Genomic DNA, 24,643 nt, shown 5'->3' with positions numbered 1-24,643 from the left:
AGAGAGTTCGGTCTTGAGAACGGAGAGATATTGTTTCCTGGCTCTCCTGAGGGTGGACAAACACTTGTTTCGAGCTTTGTGAAAGGAAATAAGATTTCCTTCCATTGGATTTGCTTTCCAGGAGACGAAGGCAAGTTGTTTCTGGGCAACAGCCTCACCACAAGATTCCGTGTACCATGGACGGGAGGAAGGGTATGACAACTGAAGACGAGATGGGATAAATCTGAGCATGAGAGAGAGCAATTTACTTTGGAAGAATTCCCAGGATGAGTTGATGTCAGAGGCGGTAGAGATGGGAGACCAGTCCAGATGATTGATGGCTGCTTGAAGACCGTGCCAGTTGGCCTGAGTGAAATGCCAGAATCGTCGACGCCGAGGAGGCTCTCTGAGAACGGTCAGAGAGGTGTTCACTTTAACAAGCACATGATCAGATGAGCCGATTGGAGCAGAAGAAGCGCAGCAGACATTTTCAGGGAAGTTAGTCATAACCAAGTCAAGAAGAGAAGATGCTACGTTGACTGAGATCCGGGTCGGGAAATTGACAGATTGTGTCAGTCCCAGTGAGTCGCAGAAGTCCTTTGCTGAGGAGCCATGGCTGGTGAGAGAGGTACCCACACCCAGCCAACTGGCATGGTGACAATTGAAATCACCACATATGAAGAAGAGAGAGTTGGGATGGGTAGATAGAAGTTGGTCCATTTTATCAAACAGCGAGATGTAGATGGAGTCATCACTGTTTGGTGGACGGTACAACACACATATGAACAAAAGGTGGGAGCGAAGGGGAAGCCGTAGCCAGAGGTATTGCTGGGGGTGAGGTGGAGAGAGGGCAGTGCAGGGCGAGTGAGGAAGAGAGTTTTTGATAAAGATAGCAACCCCACCTCCAAGACGAGGCTCAGGTCTATCATACCGGAGGAGGGAGTAACCTGGGAGAGATACCAAGGAATCAGAGACATCATGAAGGAGGAAAGTTTCTGTTGAGCAGATCACGTCTGGTTTGTCAGAAGCAACCTGTATGGAGAGATCAGTGAAGTTTGAGCGAAGGCCCCGGATGTTTGAGGTCCATACCGTTAATGAAGAGGAAGGGGGAGCATCGGATACAGAACAGGGGGGGGAGGGGTAGGGTATGATGTGGAAGAGGAGGAAGAGGTAGGGAGAGCTGTTGAAGGTGTGTCAGAGATTTCAGAATAGCTTGGAGAAAGGGAAGGATGGGGCGGACAAAAGGTTTGATGGTGATTGGGTGAGGCACAGTGAGGTGTTATTTAAGGAGGGGGCAGAGCGAGGCAGAAGGTTGGGGGAGATGAAGGTGAGAGTTGGAAGGGGGAAGATGTGGGGAGGACGCTTTGAGGAGGAGGGGTGAGAGGGGAGTCTAGGAGGGGAGGGGCGAGGGGGAGTCGAGGAGGGCAGGGGTGTGGGGGTAGTTTAGGAGGGAAGGGGCAAGGGGGGGAGATTTGAAAGAGATTGGTGATGGGAAGGATTTGGAGGGGAGGGGCAAAGGGGAAGATTTGAAAGGGATGGGTGATGGGGAAGATTTGGAGGGGAGGGGCAAGGGGGAAGATTTGAAAGAGATGGGTGATGGGGAAGATTTGGAGGGGAGGGGCAAGGGGGTAAATTTGGAGGGGAGGGGTGATGGGGAAGTTTTGGAGGGGAGGGGTGATGGGGAAGTTTTGGAGGGGAGGGGTGATGGGGAAGATTTGGAGGGGAGGGGTGAGATTGGATTTTAGAAAGTGTACGATTAATGGAAAACGAACATTTATTGCAAAATGAGTTTCTTGTGACCTTCGAGTCAAAAATACGTTTGAGGACGCTGGAGGGGGGGTGGAGTGCAGGAGAGTTTCGGGAATGTAGAAAAGAGGAACTGTAAGAGATGGAATTTTTTTTTGGAATGAATAGATTTGGTGAGCAAGTCGACAGCATCCTTTTATAGAAGAAGAAGAAAAAGGTGTTATAATATACGACAGAATACAGTACTTCAGGGGAAAGTTTAAACACTTTTAAATTGAGCAGTGAAAACTATCTGGGGAAATGGAAAATGGAAATGGGGGTGAAACACGTGATCGAAGAACGAACTAACAAATAAGAACAACGAATAAACGAATAAGAACAACGAATAAGAACAGAGAAGGAAATATTATGATTATTATTTTTTGAGTTGAGATTTTAAACAAGGAAGTATGGGGTGAAAGACTGGGACAAAAACAGAGAACGAAAGTAATTGCAGCACAATCGACGGACGGCTGAGAGAAAAACAAAGCCTCAAGGAAGGACACGGTAGCCTACAAGGCCTCAAAAGACGTGACACGAATTAACCGACGATTTTGTATACAGGTATGAAAAATTAACACCGAGAATCTTCCTGAGGACACACAATAGGTACACACACCGAAAGATAAATACAGTTTCGACAAAAACACAATTGTGATAAATTACTTAACTTCGAAAGCGTGAGCGCATGGACAGCTTCGAAAAGACGTGACCTCGCCGACAAAGATCTCGCGAGATCTCTTAAGCTGAGGTGAGATGATGAGTTTTAAGGTGAGATGAGCAATTAAAGGATTTTCCACAACTTGTGCATTTGTATGGGCAATCATCATTGTGAATAATTGTCACGTGTCTTTTAAGGGTGAAAGACCGATTAAAAGATTTCCCACAACTTGTGCATTTGTTTGGGCATTCACCATTGTGAATTCTCATGTGTGATTTAAGGGTGGATGACTGACCAAATGATTTCCCACAAATTGTGCATTTGCACAGTCATTCTCGGTTGTGAATTATCATGTGCTCTTTGAGGTGGGACGACCGATTAAAACATTTTTCACAAGTTGAGCATTTGTGTGGGCGCTCACCATTGTGAATTGTCATGTGCGATTTAAGGTGGGATGACTGATTAAATGATTTTCCACAAACTGTGCATTTGTATGGGCGTTCACCATTGTGAATTCTCATGTGTGTTTTAAGGTGAGATGAGCAATTAAAGGATTTTCCACAACTTGTGCATTTGCATGGGAGTTCACCATTGTGAATTAGCATGTGCATTTTAAGGTTGCCTGACTGATTAAATGATTTTCCACAATTTGTGCATTTGTATGGGCGTTCATCATTGTGAATTCTCATGTGTATTTTAAGGGTGGATGACTGATTGAAAGATTTCCCACAACTTGTGCATTTGTATGGGCGTTCACCATTGTGAGTTCTCATGTGTTTTTTAAGGTTGGATGGCAGATTAAAAGGTTTTCCACAAATTGTGCATGTGTATGGGCATTCATCATTGTGAATTGTCATGTGTGATTTAAGGGCAGATGAATGATTAAAAGATTTTCCACAACTTGTGCATTTGTATGGGCATTCACCATTGTGAAATGTCATGTGTGATTTAAGGGTAGATGAGTGATTAAACGATTCTCCACAACTAGTGCATTTGTGCGGGCGCTCACCATTGTGAATTCTCATGTGTGATTTAAGGTGGGATGACTGATTAAAAGATTTTCCACAACTTGTGCATTTGTATGGGCGCTCACCATTGTGAATTCTCATGTGTGATTTAAGGTTGGATGAATGATTAAAAGATTTTCCACAACCTGTGCATTTGTATGGGCGTTCATCATTGTGAATCGTCTCGTGTGATTTAAGGGTGGATGACTGATTAAAAGATTTTCCACAACGTGTGCATTTGTATGGGCATTCACCATTGTGAATTCTCATGTGCCTTTTAAGGAGGGATGAATGATTAAAAGATTTTCCACAACTTGTGCATTTGTATGGGCGCTCACCATTGTGAATTCTAATGTGCGATTTGAGGGTGGATGACTGATTAAAAGATTTTCCACAACTTGTGCATTTGTATGGGCATTCGCCATTGTGAATTCTCATGTGTGATTTAAGGGTGGATGACAGATTAAAAGATTTTCCACAACTTGGACATTTGTATGGGCGTTCACCATTGTGAATTGTCATGTGTGTTTTAAGGGTGGATGACTGATTAAAAGATTTTCCACAACTTGTGCATTTGTATGGGCGTTCATCATTGTGAATTGTCATGTGTCTTTTGAGGTGGCATGGCCAACTAAAAGATTTTCCACAACTTGTGCAATTGTATGGGCATTCACCATTGTGAATTCTCATGTGTGTTTTAAGGGTGGATGACTGATTAAAAGATTTCCCACAACTTGTGCATTTGTATGGGCGTTCACCATTGTGAATTCTCATGTGTGATTTAAGGTTGGATGAATGATTAAAAGATTTTCCACAACTTAGGCATTTGTATGGGCGTTCAGCATTGTGAATTATCATGTGTGATTTGAGGGTGGATGACAGATTAAAAGATTTTCCACAACTTGTGCATTTGTATGGGCGTTCACCATTGTGAATTGTCATGTGTGTTTTAAGGGTGGATGACTGATTAAAAGATTTTCCACAACTTGTGCATTTGTATGGGCGTTCACCATTGTGAATTGTCATGTGTCTTTTGAGGTGGCATGGCCAATTAAAAGATTTTCCACAACTTGTGCATTTGTATGGGCGTTCACCATTGTGAATTGTCATGTGTCTTTTGAGGTGGCATGGCCAATTAAAAGATTTTCCACAACTTGTGCATTTGTTTGGGCGTTCACCATTGTGAATTGTCACGTGTGATTTAAGGGTGGATGAAAGATTAAAAGATTTTCCACATGTTTTGCATTTGTATGGACGTTCATCTTTCTCTCCTTTGTGAGCCTGGTGAAAATTATTTTGTGCAAACAATTCAGAATTCGTTTGGTTGTGTTTGTAAAAAGTCCTTTTGCTTGTTTCAGTTGGCGAGTCCTGCGGGTGTGTGTCTACGCTGTTCATAAAGGTAGGTGCAGTCTCCCTTGCAGATTCAATGTATTCACCTGTAAATACAACATCACATGACCTGTAAAACAATCTTATTTTGTTCAATACTTGTGATATCATTCTGACAAACGTACGCAAACATGTACATACAGTCACGTGAAAAAGTAAGTACACCCCATGTACAGTTTTGACTTTTTCAACATATTTCAACATACAGCTATTTGATCTTCATTTCAACAATATTGACAGATAAAGGTGATATAATATAACAAATATCATAAAACATTTACATTTTGTAGTCCATTGTATAATTTAAATAAACATAAATGCAAATTTCACATGTGGAAAAAGTAAGTACACCCTAATAGGTGGCTCTAATCGGTGGTATTGCCCCCTTTGGCAGAAACAACCTCAAGTAGGCGTTTCTTATAACTGTCTCCCAGTCTCTGACATCGACTGGGAGAAATTTTTGCCCACTCCTCCATGCAGAATTCTTTCAAGTGTGCGATGTTTGAGGGGTTTCTTGCATGCACAGCTCCTTTCAAATCCAGTGAAACATCACCGTTTCAAATCAAGTCAAATTTGACTTGGCCATTCCAGAACCCTCCATTTATTTCTTTTCAGCCATTCCTTGGTGGATTTACTGGTATGTTTAGGGTCATTGTCATGTTGCAAGGTCCACCTTCGGTTGAGCTTCAACTTTCCGACAGATGGCCTCACATTATCCTCAAGCACCCTCTGGTACAATGAAGAATTCATAGTGGATTCTATGATGGTGAGCTGCCCAGGCCCTGATGCAGCAAAGCTGCCCCAAACCATAATATTTCCACCACCATGCTTTGCAGTTGGTATCAGGTTCTTCTGGTCAAATGCTGTCTTTGGTTTTCGCCAAACATGTCTTCTGGTACTGTGGCCAAATAGCTCTACCTTTGACTCATCTGTCCAGAGCACATTGTTCCAGAAGTGCTGGTCTTTGCCTAGGTGTTCATTGGCAAACTTTAGTCTTGCCCTGATGTTCTTCCTGGACAGCAAAGGTTTCCTCCTGGCACACCTCCCATGTCGATCAAATTTGTGCACCCTCTTTCTAATGGTAGACTCGTGCACTTTGACATCAACAGTGGTAAGAGCTACCTGTACGTCCCGTGATGACATTCTGGGGTTCTTAGAGACTTCTTTCAGCATCTTGCGGTCTGCTCTCGGGCTGAACTTGCTGGGGCGGCCTGGCCTGAACAAGTTGGCAGTTGTTTGGAATCTTCTCCACTTGTAGATGATCTTCCGGACAGTCAAATGATTGATTTCAAATTGTTTGGAGATCTTTTTAAATCCCTTCCCAGACTCGTAGGCATCTATAACATTCTTTCTGAAGGCCTCAGAGAGCTCTTTTGATCCAGGCATGGTGACGCCACACACTTCAACAACAAAGAGCAAACCAAACTAAATGTCTGAGGTTTAAATAAGACAGGTTCCTCCAAGATCCTCTCTAACGATATTTTAATCATTTGCACATGGGTCCTTTTTTTTTTGCACCTGAGCCCGGCGATGACGCACGTTGAAAGGGAGTACTCAGTTTTCACTCCGTTTGTTTTCTTGTTTGTCCGGACGATATCTCAGCCATCTTTTGAGCTAGGAAGCTGCAATTTGGGCACAATAGTGGCTGGGTTGAGAGTCCTTGCTCCACACATGGGGCTGGGTGGAGAGTCCTTGCTCCACTCACAGGTGCACCTGATTCTAATTTTAGGTATTTGAAGTGGTGATAAATGTAGGGGTGTACTTACTTTTTCCACATGCGAAATTTGCATTTATGTTTATTTAAATTATACAATGGACTAAAAAATGTAAATGTTTCATGATATTTGTTATATTAAATCACCTTTGTCTGTCAATATTGTTGAAATGAAGATCAAATAGCTGTATGTTGAAATATGTTGAAAAAGTCAAAACTTTACATGGGGTGTACTTACTTTTTCACGTGACTGTATGTGCTTGTTCCACTGCAAAAAAGAAAAAAAAAATTTTTTGATGTAAATATACAGTCCTGTGCAAAAGTTTGGGTTTTTCCCAAGATATTCAGACTTTTGAGGTAAATTCATCCAATTATCAGTGATGAGTCATTTGTGTTTACATCTGTAAATTGATTGCTTTTACAAATGCACGTGAAACAAACTGTTTGAGTATACGAGAGAGTTCATGGAACACGATACCCCCATGTATTGTGCAACGACACACTTCAATTGTAATAAAATGATGACTTCAAAAAGCGTTTAAAAATCCCATAGTTTCACAGTGGTGAAACAGTCATATGCACCACCCTTATGTACATCGACCGATTTAACATGTCCGTGTATTGCAAAACTGGAGGCTCTTGGAAGTATTGAAAAGCCATTTGTGTTACTCAGTGTTCAAGTATATAATTCAATTTTAACAAAAATAAAGATTGTAAAAGTCAAAGAAATAAATTACTTCTGGGTTTTACCACCATTTTACCCAGAACATCACCATATCTAACACATTATATTAGTTATTCATGCCTGTTATTTGTATCCTTCATAAAGTCATTCAAAACAGTAAGCTTCCTGTTTGGAAAGATTTCCAATTTTGTTTTACTGCCTGGCAGGCACGAAAAGTAAATATATTATTTGTGTGGCAAATAAATGGAAGGATTTACGAATTGAAAGTTCATCGATTACAAAATAAATGTCGAAATGGTCGAAAGGCAAAAGTCTGGAGTGAAGGTTTAAAGGACAAAGTGTGTAAAGGTCGGAAAGTCTGAAGGGGTTTAAAATGGATATCATCAGCGTCATCATTGTTTTTCGGCCGTTTTCATGCCTGCATGTGTGAGCCATGATTCACCTCATGGCCGCTACGTGAAAAGACACATTTGACGCATGATTTTTCATGGCTGGATGCCCTTCACTGTCACAATCACAGAATCAGCTGTGTGACTAGCTTTTGTCTGAAGAGACATACCCTGCGAGGCAGCTGGAAGGTTTACTATCAGAGTTTCCTTCTCCTTGGTGGATTGCCTACTAAGGCTAAAGAGCTCCATATACCCGAGTTTGATTGGTGAGTATCACAGTAAGTCCTCACAATGGCGGGCCATGCACACTTCACCTCGAGGGTGCCAACCGAATAGGAAGTCCTCCAGACATTTTGCCGGTGCCCTCAAAAGCACTGTTACCATCGTGCATCACGAGGAGGTAGTCTGAAAGTCTTGGCAAGGGTGGAGGTTATGTACCGGAAGGAAGGACTTACACACTCGGCTTCTTTTCGCTCGCATACCTATCTGACGACAGTAGCTAAAAGCAACGAGTGGAAAACCACATGGCACCATACTACAGCACTAAACGCATACACCTGCCCTGTGAGAGAAACACAAGCACAGAAAGTAGAAAAGGTATTAAAAGGTCTCAGGGGTCTAAATGGTGTAATTTACTGTCTACAGGGTCTGAATTGTCTGAAGGGTTTTAAAAGATCGAAAAAGGGTCCAAAGGTCAAAGGGGTCTAAAGTGTCAAATGGGTAATAAAAGGTCTGAAGGTCAAAGGTCTGAAAAAGGTCAAAGGAGTCTCAAAGCGGCTGAAGGATCGAATGGAGGTGTAAAGGTCTGAAGGGTCCAGAGGGGTTTAAAGTATCTACAGGGTCTTAAACAAGTACACCGCCCACATGCCAAATAAATAACATCCTCCAGCTCGGCATCGCCAGGGCACCATAGCCATAGCAGCATAAAGAGACTGTATTGGGAGGGAGAGGTGTACATTAATTGATTTATTAATTGCATAATTAAAATCAATAAATAATAAGAGTAAAATAATTTCTTCATCAAAGGGCTAAGATCATACCTCAACCACCAGTGTTTCATCCGAAACTGTAACTTTTTGTAAATTAACTAAGTAAATCATTAATCACAATTTTTTTTAAATTAATTGACCAATTAATAAATAATTAATCGATTCAATGATTAATCAATACATCAAAAAAACGCTTTCCAGCCAAATAACTTCGCCATTGTCGTGTCCAATTATCAGCTTCCAAGCTCAAAAGTGCCAGAAATATTTCCCAGACGAGAAAGGAATTAAATAAGTACTTAATTAATTGATAACAATTAAGTAAATAATCAATTAAATGATTAATCAAAAAACAAGAAATACCGTTTTTGTCAAATCACGTGCTCCCGATTGTGCCAAAATTTCACCTTCTTGGCTCAAAGGATGCAAAATCAAAAAAATAAGTTCTTGGTCGATGATGACCTCAAAAATAATTGGTGGTTGAATTCAGTGTCCAGATATGCAAATCCTCTGTAAATTTCAAGTCAATCGCATGAAAATTGAGGATTTTTAGGAATTTGACAAAATTGATGACCTTTGGCCTATGTTGACCTATTGACCTGTTGACCCCAAAAATAATAGGCTTCTTGATTTTGACCAACTCTACCATTTGGTGAAGTTTTGTGAAGATCGGTTGAAAATTGTGACCTGTAGGTGACTGCCATACAGACAGACAAACAGACAGTCAAGACAGACAGACAGAATAACAAACGCAACCGACCAATATACTTGACAAATGTTTGATTTTGAAAGTTACAAGAAAACCGATTAAAAGATGACCGATGAAAAGATTTTGAATAAATTGTGTTCTGGGCCCAGTCCTAATCCAGATTCATTCCTCCCCACACCGATTGTTTGTCTTTGTCTGCCTCTATCTCTTCCACGAGCCTCGACTACGACTAGTCGACTACGTATAAAATAAACTGAAATAAAAAGTGTTTCATGAGCTCACGTGATTTAATGAAGGATTTTCCATGAATTTTGTATTTGCATGCACACTCTCTTTGTTCGTAATCTCCTTCTCCATTGTGAATTTCAAGTATTTTTTTTTTCAGGTTGCATGACCGATTACAAACATTCTATACAAACTGCATTTGATGTGAAATGTCATGTGTGATTTAAGGGTGGATGACTAACCAAAAGATTTCCCACAAATTGTGCATTTGCACAGTCATTCTCGGTTGTGAATTGTCATGTGCTCTTTAAGGTGGGACGACCGATTAAATGATTTGCATTTGTATGGGCGTTCACCATTGTGAATTCTCATGTGTATTTTAAGGTTGGATGACTGATTAAATGATTTTCCACAACTTGTGCATTTGTATGGGCGTTCACCATTGTGAATTCTCATGTGTATTTTAAGGTTGGATGAGTGATTAAAAGATTTTCCACAACTTGTTCATTTGTGTGGGCGTTCACCATTGTGAATTGTCATGTGTGATTTAAGGTGGGATGACCGATTAAATGATTTTCCACAACTTGTGCATTTGTATGGCCGTTCACCATTGTGAATTCTCATGTGTATTTTAAGGTTGGATGAGTGATTAAAAGATTTTCCACAACTTGTTCATTTGTGTGGGCGTTCACGATTGTGAATTGTCATGTGTGATTTAAGGGTGGATGACCGATTAAAATATTTTCTACAACTTGTGCATTTGTATGGGCGTTCACCATTGTGAATTCTCATGTGCCTTTTAAGGTTGGATGACTGATTAAAAGATTTTACACAACTTGTGCATTTGTATGGGTGTTCACCATTGTGAATTCTCATGTGTGATTTAAGGGTGGATGACTGATTGAAAGATTTTCCACAACTTGTGCATTTGTATGGGCGTTCATCATTGTTAATTCTCATGTGTGATTTAAGGGTGGATGACTGATTGAAAGATTTTCCACAACTTGTGCATTTGTATGGGCGTCCACCATTGTGAATTCTCATGTGTGATTTAAGGGTGGATGACTGATTAAAAGATTTTCCACAACTTGTGCATTTGTATGGGCGTCCACCATTGTGAATTGTCATGTGTCTTTTCAGGGTGAATGACCGATTAAAAGATTTTCCACAACTTGTGCAATTGTATGGGCATTCACCATTGTGAATTGTCATGTGTGTTTTAAGATGGCATGGCCAACTAAAAGATTTTCCACAACTTGTGCATTTGCATGGGCGTTCACCATTGTGAATTCTCATGTGTGATTTAAGGGTTGATGACTGATTAAAAGATTTTCCACAACTTGTGCATTTATGTGGGCGTTCACCATTGTGAATTCTCATGTGTGATTTAAGGGTGGATGACTGATTAAAAGATTTTCCACAACTTGTGCATTTGTATGGGCATTCACCATTGTGAATTCTCATGTGCGATTTAAGGGTGGTTGACAGATTAAAAGATTTTCCACAACTTGTGCATTTGTATGGGTGTTCACCATTGTGAATTGTCATGTGTGTTTTAAGGGTGGATGACTGATTAAAAGATTTTCCACAACTTGTGCAATTGTATGGGCATTCACCATTGTGAATTGTCATGTGTGTTTTAAGGTGGCATGGCCAATCAAAAGATTTTCCACAACTTGTGCATTTGTATGGGTGTTCACCATTGTGAATTGTCATGTGTGATTTAAGGGTGGATGAACGATTAAAAGATTTTCCACAACTTGTACATTTGTATGGACATTCATCTTTCTCTCCTTTGTGAGCCTGGTGAAAATTATTTTGTGCAAACAATTCAGTATTCGTTTGGTTGTGTTTGTAAAAAGTCCTTTTGTTTGTTTCAGTTGGCGAGTCCTGCGGGTGTGTGTCTACGCTGTTCATAAAGGTAGGTGCAGTCTCCCTTGTAGATTCAATTTATTCACCTGTAAATACAACATCACATGACCTGTAAAACAATCTTATTTTGTTCAATACTTGTGATATAATTCTGACAAATGTACGCAAACATGTACATATGTGCTTGTTCCACTGCAAAAAAGTAAACAAAATATTTTTGATGTAAATATACAGTCCTGTGAAAAAGTTTGGGTTTTTCCCAAGATATTCATACTTTCGGGGTAAATTCATCCAATTATCAGTGGAGTCATTTGTGTTTATAGCTGTAAATTGATTGCTTTTACAAATGCACGTGAAACAAACTGCTTGTGTGTACGAGAGAGTTCATGGAACACGATACCCCCATGTATTGTTCAACGACACACTTGAATTGTAATAAAATGATGACTTCAAAAAGCGTTTAAAAATCCCAAAGTTTCACGCTGTTGAAACAGTCGTATGTACCACCCTTATGTACATCGACCGATTTAACATGTCCGTGTATTGCAAAACTGGAGGCTCTTGGAAATATTGAAAAGCCATTTGTGTTACTCAGTGTTCAAATATATAATTCAATTTTAACAAAAATAAAGATTGTAAAAGTCTAAGAGATAAATTACTTCTGGGTTTTACCACCATTTTACCCAGAATATCACCTTATCGAACACATTATATTAGTTATTCATGCCTGTTGTTTGTATCCTTTATAAGGTACTTCAAAACAGTAAGCTTCCTGTTTGGAAAGATTTCCAATTTTGTTTTACTGCCTGACAGGCACGCAGAGTAAATATATTATTTGTGTGGCAAATAAATGGAAGGATTTAGGAAATGAAAGTTCATCGATTACAAAATAAATGTCGAAATGGTCGAAAGGCAAAAATCTGGAGTGAAGGTTTAAAGGACAAAGTGTGTAAAGGTCGGAAAGTCTGAAAAGGTCTGAAGGGGTTTAAAATGGATATCATCAGCGTCATCATTGTTTTTCGGCCGTTTTCATGCCTGCATGTGTAAGCCATGATTCACCTCATGGCCGCTTCGTGAAAAGACATATTTGAGGCATGATTTTTTTCATGGCTGGATGCCCTTTCCTGTCGCAATCACAGAATCAGCTGTGTGACTAGCTTTTGTCTGAAGAGACATACCCTGCGAGGCAGCTGGAAGGTTTACTATCAGAGTTTCCTTCTCCTTGGTGGATTGCATACTAAGGCTAAAGAGCTCCATATACCCTAGTTGGATTGGTGAGTATCACAGTAAGTTCTCACAATGGCGGGCCATGCACACTTCACCTCAAGGGTGCCAACCGACTAGGAAGTCCTCCAGACATTTTGCCAGTGCCCTCAAAAGCACTGTTACCATCGTGCATCACTCGGAGGTAGTCTGAAAGTCTTGGCAAGGGTAGAGGTTATGTACCGAAAGGAAGGACTTACACACTCGGCTTCTTTTCGCTCGCATACCTATCCGACGACAGTAGCTAAAAGCAACGAGTGGAAAACCACATGGCACCATACTACAGCACTAAGCGCATACACCTGCCCTGTGAGAGAAACACAAGCACAGGAAGTAGAAAAGGTATTAAAAGGTCTCAGGGGTCTAAATGGTGTAATTTACTGTCTATAGGGTCTGAATTGTCTGAAGGGTTTAAAAAGATCTAAAAAGGGTCCAAAGGTCAAAGGGGTCTTTAGCGTCAAATGGGCAATAAAAGGTCTGAAGGTCAAAGGTCTGAAAAAGGTCAAAGGAGTCTCAAAGCGGCTGAAGGATCGAATGGAGGTGTAAAGGTCTGAAGGGTCCAAAGGGGTCCAAAGTATCTTCAGGGTCTTAAAAAAGTACACCGCCTACATGCCAAATAAATAACATCCTCCAGCTCGGCATCGCCAGGGCACCATAGCCATAGCAGCATATCGAGACCGTATTGGGAGGGAGAGGTGTACATTAATTGATTTATTAATTGCATTATTAAAATCAATAAATAGTAAGAGTAAAATAATTTCTTCATCAAAGGGCTAAGATCATACCTCAACCACCAGTGTTTCATCCGAAACTGTAATTTTTGTAAATTAACTAAGTCAATCATTAATCAATTTTTTTTAAATTAATTGACCAGTTAATAAATAATTAATCGATTCAATGATTTATCAATACATCAAAAATACACTTTCCAGCCAAATAACTTGGTCATTGTCGTGTCCAAATATCAGATTCCAAGCTCAAAAGTGCCAGAGATATTTCCCAGATGAGAAAGGAAATAAATAAGTACTTAATTAATTGATAATAATTAAGTAAATAATCAATTAAATGATTAATCAAAAAACAAGAAATACAGTTTTTGTCAAATCACGTGCTCACGATTGTGCCGAAATTTCACCTTCCTGGCTCAAAGGATGCGAAATCAATAAAATAAGTTGTTGGTCTATGATGACCTCAAAAATAATTGGTGGTTAAATTCAGTGTCCAGATATGCAAATCCTCTGTAAATTTCAAGTCAATCGCATGAAAATTGAGGATTTTTCGAAATTTGACAAAATTGATGACCTTTGGCCGATGTTGATCTATTGACCTGTTGACCCCAAAAATAATAGGCTTCTTGATTTTGACCAACTCTACCATTTGGTGAAGTTTCATGAAAATTGGTTGAAAATTGAGACCTGTAGGTGACTGCCATACAGACAGACAAACAGACAGTCAAGACAGACAGACAGACAGAATAACAAACGCAACCGACCAATAAACTTGACAAATGTTTGATTTTGAAAGAAACAAGAAAACCGATTAAAAGATGGCCGATGAAAAGATTTTGAACAAATTGTGTTCTGGGCCCAGTCACAATCGAGATTCATAACATGCCCTCCTGCATCTCATTCCTCCCCACACCCATTGTTTGTCTTTGTCTGCCTCCATCTCTTCCACGAGCCTCGACTACGACTACGTATAAAATAAAGTGAAATAAAAAGTGTTTCATGAGCTCACGTGATTTAATGAAGGATTTTCCATAAATTTTGTATTTGCATGCACACTCTCTTTGTTCGTAATCTCCTTCTCCATTGTGAATTTCCAAGTATTTTTTTTTCAGGTTGCATGACCGATTAAAAACATTCTATACAAACTGCATTTGATGTGAAATGTCATGTGTGATTTAAGGGTGGATAACTGACCAAATGATTTCCCACAATTGTGCATTTGCACAGTCATTCACGGTTGTGAATTATCATGTGCTCTTTAAGGTGGGACGACCGATTAAAACATTTTCCACAAGTTGAGCATTTGTGTGGGCGCTCACCATTGTGAATTGTCATGTGCGATTTAAGGTGGGATGACTGATTAAATGATTTTCCACAACTTGTGCATTTGTATGGGCATTTTCCATTGTGAATTCTCATGTGCCTTTTAAGGGTAGATGAGTGATTGAAAGATTTTCCACAACTTGTGCATTTGTATGGGCGTTCACCATTGTGAAATGTCACGTGTGATCTAAGGGTAGATGAGTGATTAAACGATTCTCCACAACTTGTTCATTTGTGCAGGCGCTCACCATTGTGAATTCTCATGTGTGATTTCAGGGTGGATGACCGATTAAAAGATTTTCCACAACTTGTGCATTTGTATGGGCATTCACCATTGTGAATTCTCATGTGCCTTTCAAGGAGGGATGAATGATTAAAAGATTTTCCACAACTTGTGCATTTGTATGGGCGTTCACCATTGTGCATTCTAATGTGTGATTTAAGGGTGGATGATTGATTAAAAGATTTTGCACAACTTGTGCATTTGTATGGGCGTTCACCATTGTGAATTCTCATGTGTGATTTTCGGGTGGTTGACAGATTAAAAGATTTTCCACAACTCGTGCATTTGTGTGGGCGTTCACCATTGTGAATTCTCATGTGTGTTTTAAGGGTGGATGACTGATTAAAAGATTTTCCACAATTTGTGCATTTGTATGGGCGTTCATCATTGTGAATAATTGTCATGTGTCTTTTAAGGGTGAATGACCGATTAAAAGATTTTCCACACCATGTGCATTTGTATGGGCATTCACCATTGTGAATTCTTACGTGTGTTTTCAGGGTGAATGACTGATTAAAAGATTTTCCACAACTTGTGCATTTGTATGGGCGTTCATCATTGTGAATTGTCATGTGTCTTTTAAGGTGGCATGGCCAACTAAAAGATTTTCCACAACTTGTGCATTTGTATGGGTGTTCACCATTGTGAATTCTCATGTGTGATTTAAGGTTGGATGAATGATTAAAAGATTTTCCACAACTTGTGCATTTGTATGGGTGTTCACCATTGTGAATTCTCATGTGTGATTTAAGGTTGGATGAATAATTAAAAGATTTTCCACAACTTAGGCATTTGTATGTGTCTTCAGCATTGTGAATTATCATGTGTGATTTGAGGGTGGATGACAGATTAAAAGTTTGTCCACAACTTGTGCATTTGTATGGGCGCTCACCATTGTGAATTGGCATGTGTGTTTTAAGGGTGGATGAACGATTAAAAGATTTTCCACATGTTTTGCATTTGTATGGACGTTCATCTTTCTCTCCTTTGTTAGCCTGGTGAAAATTATTACGTGCAAACAATTCAATATTCGTTTGGTTGTGTTTGTAAAAAGTCCTTTTGTTTGTTTCAGTTGGCGAGTCCTGCGGGTGTGTGTCTACGCTGTTCATAAAGGTAGGTGCAGTCTCCCTTGTAGATTCAATGTATTCACCTGTAAATACAACATCACGTGACCTGTAAAACAATCCTATTTCGTTAAATACTTGTGATATAATGCTGACAAAAGTATGCAAACATGTACATAAGTGCTTGTTCCACTGCAAAAAAGTAAAAAAAATACTCTTGACGTAAATATACAGTCCTGTGCAAAAGTTTGGCTTTTTCCCAAGATATTCATACTTTGGAGTACATTTATCCAATTATCAGTGATAAGACATTTGTGTTTATATCTGCAAATTGATTGCTTTTACAAATGCACGTGAAACAAACTGCTTAAGTATACGAGCGAGTTCACTGAACACGATACCCCCACGCAGTGTTCAACGATGCACTTCAATTTTGAAAAAATGATGATTTCAAAAAGTGTAAAAAAAATCTCAAAGTTTCGCGATGTTGAAACAGTCGTATGTCCCACCCTTATGTACATCTACCAATTCAGCATGCCTATGTACTGCAAAACTGGAGGGTCTTGGAAGTATTAAAAAAGCCATTTGTGTTCCTCAGTGTTCAAATATAAATTCAATTTTATTAAAATAAAGATTGTAAAAGTCGAAGAAATAAATTACTTCCGGGTTTTTCCAACCATTTTACCCAGAATATCACCGTATCTAACACATTACATTAGTTATTCATGCCTGTTGTTTGTATCCTTCATAAGGTCTTTCAAAACAGTATGCGTCCTGTTTGGAATGATTTTCAATTTTGTTTTACTGCCTGGCAGACATGCAGAGTAAATATATTATTTGTGTGGCAAATAAATGGAAGGATTTACGAAATGAAAGTTCATCAATTGCAAAATAAATATCTAAATGGTCTGAAGGGCAAAAGTCTGGGGTAAAGGCGTGAAGGACAAAAGGTGTAAAGGTCTAAAAGTCTGAAAAGATCTCAAGAGGTTTAAAATGGATATTATCAGCATCATCATCGTCGTTTTACGGCCGTTTCCATGCTTGCATGTGTAAGCAGTGATTCACCTCATGGGCGCCACGCCAAAAGGCATATTGAGGCATGATATTTTTATGGACAGATGCCTTTCCTGACGCCACCACAAAATCAGCTGTGGACCTAGCCTTTGTCTGAAGAGACATACCCTGCAAGGCAGCAGGGAGATTTGCAATCAGTTTCCTTCTCCTTGGTAGATTGCCTACGAAGGCGAAAGAGCTCCACATACCCTAGTTGGATTGGTGAGTGTCACAGTAAGTCCTCACTATGGAGGGCCATGCACACTCCACCTTGAGGGTACCAACCGACTGGGAAATCCTCCAGACATTTTGCCAGTGCCCTCAAAAGCACTGTTACCATCGTGCACCACTAGGAGGTAGTCTGAAATTCTAGGCAAGGGTAGAGGTTATGTACCGGAAGGAAGGACTTACACACTTGGCCTTCTTTTCGCTCGCATACCTATCTGACGACAGTCGCTGAAAGCAACGAGTGGAAAACCACATTGCACCATACTACAGAACTAAATGCATACACCTGCCCTGTGAGAGAAACACAAGCCCCACCAAGTAGAAAGGGTATTAAAAGGTCTAAAGGGTCTAAAGGGTCTAAAGGGTGTAATTTACTGTCAATAAGGTCTGAATTGTCTGAAGGGTTTTAAAATATCTAAAAATGGTCCAAAGGTCAAAGGGGTCTAAAGTGTCAAATGGGTAATAAAAGGTCTGAAGGTCAAAGGTCTGAAAAAGGTCAAGAGTCTCAAAGCGTCTAAAGGATCGAATGGAGGTGTGAAGGTCTGAAGGGTCGAAAGGGGTTTAAAGTATCTACAGGGTCTTAAAAAGGTACACCGCCCACATGCCATATAAATAACATCCTCCAGCTCGGCATTGCCAGGGCACCATAGCCATAGCAGCATATCGAGACCGTATTGGGAGGGAGAGGTGAACAATAATTGATTTATTAATTGCATAATTAAAATCAATAAATAATGAGTAAAATAATTATTCATCAAAGGGCTAATATCATATCTCAACCACCAGTGTTTCATCTGAAACTGTAACTTTTTGTAAATTAACAAAGTAAATCATGAATAAAAAAATTACTTAATTGACTAATCAATAAATAATTAATTGATTAATTGATTAATCAATAAATCAAAAATACGCTTTCCAGCCAAATAACTTGGTAATTGTTGTGTCCAAATATCAGCTTCCAAGCTCAAAAGTGCCAGAGATATTTCCCAGATGAGAAAGGAAATAAATAAGTACTTAATTAATTGATAAGAATTAAGTAAATAAATCAATTAACTGATCAATCAAAAAACAAGAAATACCGTTTTTATCAAAGCACGTGCTCACGATTGTGCCTAAATTTCAGCTTCCCAGCTCAAAGAATGCATAATCACGAAAGTAAGTTGTTGATCTATGATGACCTCAAAAATAATTGGTGGTTGAATTCAGTTACCTGGTATGCAAATCCTCTTAAAATTTCAAGTCAATCAGATGAAAATTGAGGATTTTAGAAACTTGGCCAATGTTTACCTTTTGGCCTATGTTGACCTCCAAATACTTGGTGGATGAATTTATGACCAGATATGCAAATCCTCTTTAAATGTCAAGTCAATCTGATGAAAATTGATTATTTTAGAAATTTGGCCAATGCTGACATTAAAAAAATACTTCATGGTTGAATTCAGTGTCCAGATATGCAAATCTCTTCAAATTTCAAGTCAATCGGATGAAAATTTAGGATTTTAGAAATGTGGCCTTTGTTGACCTTTTGGCCTATGTTGACCTCAAAAATACTTGGTGGTTGAATTCACTGGCCAGATTTGCAAGTCCTCTTCAAATTTCAAGTTAATCGGATAAAAATAGAGGATTTTAGAAATTCGGTCGATGTTGACCTTTTGGCCTACGTTAACCTCAAAAATAAGTGGTGGTTGAATTCATTGACCATATATGCAAATCCTCTTAAAATTTCAAGTCAATCGCATGAAAATTGAGGATTTTAGAAATTTGACAAAATTGGTGACCTTTGGCTTCTGTTAACCTATTGACCTGTTGACCCCAAAACAATAGGCTTCTTGATTTTGACCAACTCTACCATTTGGTGAAGTTTCGTGAAAATTGGTTGAAAATTGTTACCTGTAGGTGACTGCCATACAGACAGACAAACAGACAGTCAAGACAGACAGACAGAACAAACGCAACCGACCAATATACTTGACAAATGTTTGATTTTGAAAGTAACAAGAAAACCGAATAAAAGATGACCGATTAAAAGATTTTGTACAAATTGTATTCTGGGCCCAGTCCTAATCCAGATTCAAAACATGTGCTCCTGCATCTCATTCCTCCCGACACCCACACCTCCCCACACTCTCGTCTACATCTATCTCTTCCACGAGCCTCGACGACGACTACATATCAAGTAAAATAAAAAATGTTTCATGAGCTCACGTGATTTAATAAAGGATTTTCCATAAATTTTGTATTTGCATGCACACTCTCTTTGTTGGTAATCTTCTTCTCCATTGTGAATTACTTTGTGTTTTTTTCAGGTTGCATGACCGATTAATAACATTCTCTACAAACTGCATTTGTACTGCAATTCTCTGTTGTGAAATGTCATGTGTGATTTAAGGTGGGACGACAGATTAAAATATTTCCACAACTTGAGCATTTGTGTGGGCGTTCACCATTGTGAATTGTCATGTGTGATTTAAGGTGGGATGACTGGTTAAATGATTTTCCACAAACTGTGCATTTGTATGGGCATTCACCATTGTGAATTGTCATGTGTGTTTTTAGGGTAGATGAGTGATTAAAAGATTTTCCTCAACTTGTGAATTTTTATGGGCGTTCACCATTGTGAATTCTCACATGTGTTTTAAGGTGGGATGAGCAATTAAAGAATTTTCCACAACTTGTGCATTTTTATGGGAGTTCACCATTGTGAATCCTCATGTGCATTTTAAGGGTGCATGACTGATGAAATGATTTTCCACAATTTGTGCATTTGTATGGGCGTTCACCATTGTGAATTCTCATGTTTTTCAAGGTGGGATGAATGATAAAAAGGTTTTCCACAAATTGTGCATTTGTATGGGTGCTCGCCATTGTGAATTGTCACGTGTGATTTAAGTGTGGATGACTGATTAAAAGATTTTCCACAACTTGCGCATTTGTATGGGCGTTCAACATTGTGAATTGTCATGTGTGATTTAAGGTTGGATGACCGATTAAACGATTTTCCACAACTTATGCGTTTGTATGTGCTTGTGCCACAACGTTGTATGTGCGTGTTGTTGCCACAACGTTGTGCGTTGTGCGTGTGCCACAACTTGTGCGTTGCTTGTGCCATAACTTGTGCAACTTGTGCTTGAACGACGTTCACCATTGTGAATTTTCATGTGCCTTTTAAGGAAGGATGAATGTTTAAAAGATTATCCACAACTTGTGCATTTGTATGGGCGTTCACAATTGTGAATTGTCATGTGTCTTTTAAGGTGACATGGCCAATTAAAAGATTTTCCACAACTTGTGCATTTGTATGGGCGTTCACCATTGTGAATTGTCATGTGCCTTTTAAGGTGACATGGCCAATTAAAAGATTTTCCACAACTTGTGCATTTGTATGGGCGCTCATAACTGTGAATTGTCATGTGTGTTTTAAGGGTGGATGACAGATTGAAAGATTTTCCCCAACTTGTGCATTTGCATGGGCGCTCACAATTGTGTTTTTGCAGGTGTGATGTAAGTGTGGATGAATGACTGAAAGATTTTACCCACGTTTTGCATTTGTGTGGGCGTTCATCTTTCTCTCCTTTGTGAGCCTGGTGAAAATTATTATGTGCAAATAATTCAATATTCGTTTGGTTCTGTTTGCTAAAAGTCCTTTTGTTTGTTTCAGTTTGCGTGTCCTGCGGGCGTGTCTGCGCTGTTCATAAAGGTAGGTGCAGTCTCCCTTGTAAATTCAATGTATTCACCTGTAAATACAACATCACATGACCTGTAAAACAATCTTATTTTGTTCAATACTTGTGATATAGTTCTGACAAACATACGCAAACATGTACATATGTGCTTGTTCCACTGGAAAAAAGTACAAAATTATTCTTGATGTAAATATGCAGTCCTGTGCAGAAGTTTGGGTTTTTTCCCCAAGATATTCATACTTTAGGGGTAAATTCATCCAATTATCAGTGATGAGTAGACTACGGATTTTTATGTTAAGAAAATAGGCCTTTTATGTTTTGAAAAGCGGAAATTTTTTTTTTTATGTGAAAAAATCCCGAAATATTTTTTCCCCCCGTTTTATTCATTTTTTATTATTACCAAGTTTTTCAGAAATCAGTCAAAAAAAGAACAAAAAATGGTAAGCTTTTTCCTGCACAACATTAAGCACTCTGGGCTAGTAAACAGGTAAAAAATGACGTTCAGGTACCTTTATTGCAACCGCATTGCTTGATAAGTAGAGGACTAGAAGAAATTGACAAGACCCTTTTAGGAACGGTTAAAGTAGGTGTTTGAAATCATTATCTTGGTAATGTTCTCCTTGGTGAGGCGGTGTCGGCGGTCGGTGAGGACGTTTCTGGAGACGGAGAATGACCTTTCCACGTCGACGCTGACGATGGGGCAGTACCTCAAGAGGGGGATGTCGGCAAGCTTGACTCCAGCCGGCACACCAACCTCAGATCCGTGCTGATCTCCATCCAGGATCAAAGCCACTGTCCTCAGCACACCAATGTCGGGATTGCGCTGCAGCACCGCCTTGAACTTGGTGAGCAGGATCTCCTTACGGCAGCCTCGTATCTTTTCGAGCTCCTCCTTGGCCTGATCAAGGAGCTGGAAGGCCTTGGCCAGCTCCATGCCGGCCTCCTCCAGCTGCTTAAGGATCTTCAGGATGAACGACACGTAGGCATTTAAGAAGACCAAACTGAGCTTGATGTCCGCCTTTCCGAACAGGTCCTTGGCACTCCGGATTGCCATCGCACCGTCATCGTTCAGCTGGTCCACAATGTCCTTGGCGGCCTCGAAGTGCTCGGCATAAAACACCGCGGCGTCGATCCACGTCCCCCACCGAGTCAGAATGGGCTCCGGGGGGAGAGAAAGATTGGGCTGCTGCTCCTTCCAAAGGACAACACGCGACGGGGCTTTGACGAACACCTTCTTCGTCGTGGCAATCAGGTCGTTGACGTCCTTGAACATTTCACGGACTGTCTCGCAGACATGGTGGAGCGCGTGGGCAACGCAAGTCACATGCAGCAAGTCCGGGAAGAGTTCCTTCAGGGCAATGCCGGCCTTGATCATATAGGCCGCGGCGTCGCTGACGAGGACCTTGAGGCACTCCGGCTTGAAATCAGGCCAAAGATAGCGCAGCGTGTCATTGACTGCGCACACGATCTCCCCGGAGTTGGTCTTCTCCAGAAACATGCACTGGACGAGGTGGGGACGAAAGTACCCCTCCTTGGACAAGCATCCCGCGATGATGTTGGCCTCATATCGACCTGCAGAATCGGTCGTCTCGTCGACGGAGTCAGATGGGCTGCTGTCCGAGGTCGGCACGGATCCCCACCAAGGCCTCGTCGTAGCACTTGTCGAGGTAGTGCTTTCGAATCCAGCTTTCATCAGGGATCTGGAGAGTGATGTGCTTCTCCAGGAACGACCGGAGGGCAGGGTTTTCCAATTTCGACCATGGGATGCCAGCGGCCAGCATGGCCTGGCACAGCTCCTGAGCCACGACGTCGCACTTGTGCCTCTTTCCGCCACCAAAGTCCTCCATGGTGGCTTGCGTGACCGTCCTCTTCTTCTTCAAGGCCAAGTTGCTCTTGTGGCGGTCTCCTCGGACATGTTGGGCCAGCTCAGACTTCTGCTTCGCCCGGAAAGTCTTTTCACAAGCTCGACAGAAAGCCGTGTCACTCGACACGTACTTGAAGGTGGCCCCATCGCCGCCAGCGTTGAATTCCTTCAGCCACTTGTCACGAAGAGCAGCACTCATCTTGATAGGAGACTTGTTCACACTTTGTGTACACTCTCTCACTTTAGTACACCGCCTCACTGCTGTACACGCTGGGGACGCAACGCACGCAAGTGGACGCAACGTTTTGTTTTTGAGATCGATCGCAGTTAAAAATTTCGATCGCAGTTAAAAATTTCGAAAAATTCCCTAATTTTTTTTAGCGTTGCCAGACATATTCGACCAAAAAGGGCATTTTATTTTATTTTTCCCGAAAAAGGGCGAAATTTTTTTTCCCTACGAAAAGAGCAAAATAATTTTTTTGCGCGCAAAAAAGGCGTTTAATGTGAAAAAATATTTTTCCTTTTTTCACATAAAAATCCAATTATCACTGATGAGTCATTTGTGTTTGTATCTGTAAATTGATTGCTTTTACAAATGCACGTGAAACAAACTGCTTAAGTATACGAGAGAGTTCAGAGAACACGATACCCCAATGCATTGTTCAACGATACGCTTCAGTTGTAATAAAATGATGATTTCAAAAAGCGTTAAAAAAATCACAAAGTTTCACGCTGTTGAAACAGTCATATGTACCACCCTTATGTACATCGACCGATTTAACATGTCCATTTAACATGTACTGCAAAACTGGAGGCTCTTGGAAGTATTAAAAAAGCCATTTGTGTTCCTCAGTGTTCAAGTATATAATTCAATTTTAATAAGATAAAGATTGTAAAAGTCGAAGAAATAAAAACGTTTTTACGGGTTTTAACGCCATGTTACCCAGAACATCACCATATCTAACACATTACATGAGTTATTCATGCCTGATTGCCTGTTGTTTGTATCCTTCATAAAGTCCTTCAAAACAGTAAGCTTCCTGTTTGGAAAGATTTTCAATTTTGTTTTACTGCCTGGCAGGCACGCAGAGTAAATATATTATTTGTGTGGCAAATAAATGGAAGGATTTACGAAATGAAAGTTCATCGATTACAAAATAAATGTCGAAATGGTCGAAAGGGGAAAGGGGAAAGAAAGGTCTGGAGTAAAGGTGTAAAGGACAAAAGGTGTGAAGGTCGAAAAGTCAGAAAAGGTCTAAAGGGGCTTAAAATGGATATCATCAGCGTCATCATCGTCGTCGATTTATGGCCGTTTCCATGCTTGCATGTGGAAGCCGTGATTCACCTAATGGCCGCTTCGACAAAAGGCATATTTGAGGAACGATTTTTTATGGCCAGATGCCTTTCCTGATGCCACCACATAATCAGCTGTGGACCCTAGCCTTTTTCTGAAGAGACATACCCTGCAAGGCAGCAGGGAGATTTGCAATCAGTTTCCTTCGCCTTGCCGGATTGCCTACTAAGGCTAAAGAGCTCCACATACCCTAGTTGGATTGGTGAGTATCACAGCAAGTCCTCATAATGCAAGGCCATGTGCACTACACCTCGAGGGTACCAACCGACTAGGAAATCCTCCAGACATTTTGCCAGTGCCCTCAAGAGCACTGTTACCATAGTGCACCACTAGGAGGTAGTCTGAAAGTCTTGGCGAGGTTATGTACCGGAAGGAAGGACTTACACACTCGGCTTCTTT

The 24,643-nt window shown here is 40.3% G+C and overlaps 1 protein-coding gene and 1 pseudogene across 10 annotated transcripts in view; one reads left to right on the top strand and one right to left on the bottom strand.

The window, feature by feature from the left end:
- The window catches only part of LOC144891325 (transcription elongation regulator 1-like), a 573,096-nt gene that overhangs the window by 393,440 nt on the left and 155,013 nt on the right, over positions 1–24,643 (top strand). The gene's annotated exons all lie outside the window — the stretch shown is intronic.
- LOC137424212 (uncharacterized) overlaps positions 1,717–24,643 on the bottom strand; it is a 101,753-nt pseudogene continuing 78,826 nt past the window's right edge. Inside the window, exons 7-9 of the transcript XR_013622701.1 lie at positions 14,623–16,148; positions 9,868–11,479; positions 1,717–4,868 (exon numbers count right to left, since the gene is read on the bottom strand). The product of XR_013622701.1 is annotated as an uncharacterized LOC137424212 (transcript). The remainder of the gene's footprint in view (positions 4,869–9,867; positions 11,480–14,622; positions 16,149–24,643) is intronic.

The sequence above is a fragment of the Myxine glutinosa genome, chromosome 3, assembly GCF_964187855.1.
Source record: "Myxine glutinosa chromosome 3, kmMyxGlut1.1, whole genome shotgun sequence".
Lineage (NCBI taxonomy): Eukaryota > Metazoa > Chordata > Myxini > Myxiniformes > Myxinidae > Myxine > Myxine glutinosa.
Note: the sequence above shows the minus strand (reverse complement) of the source record. Positions and strands in the feature narration are given on the sequence as shown.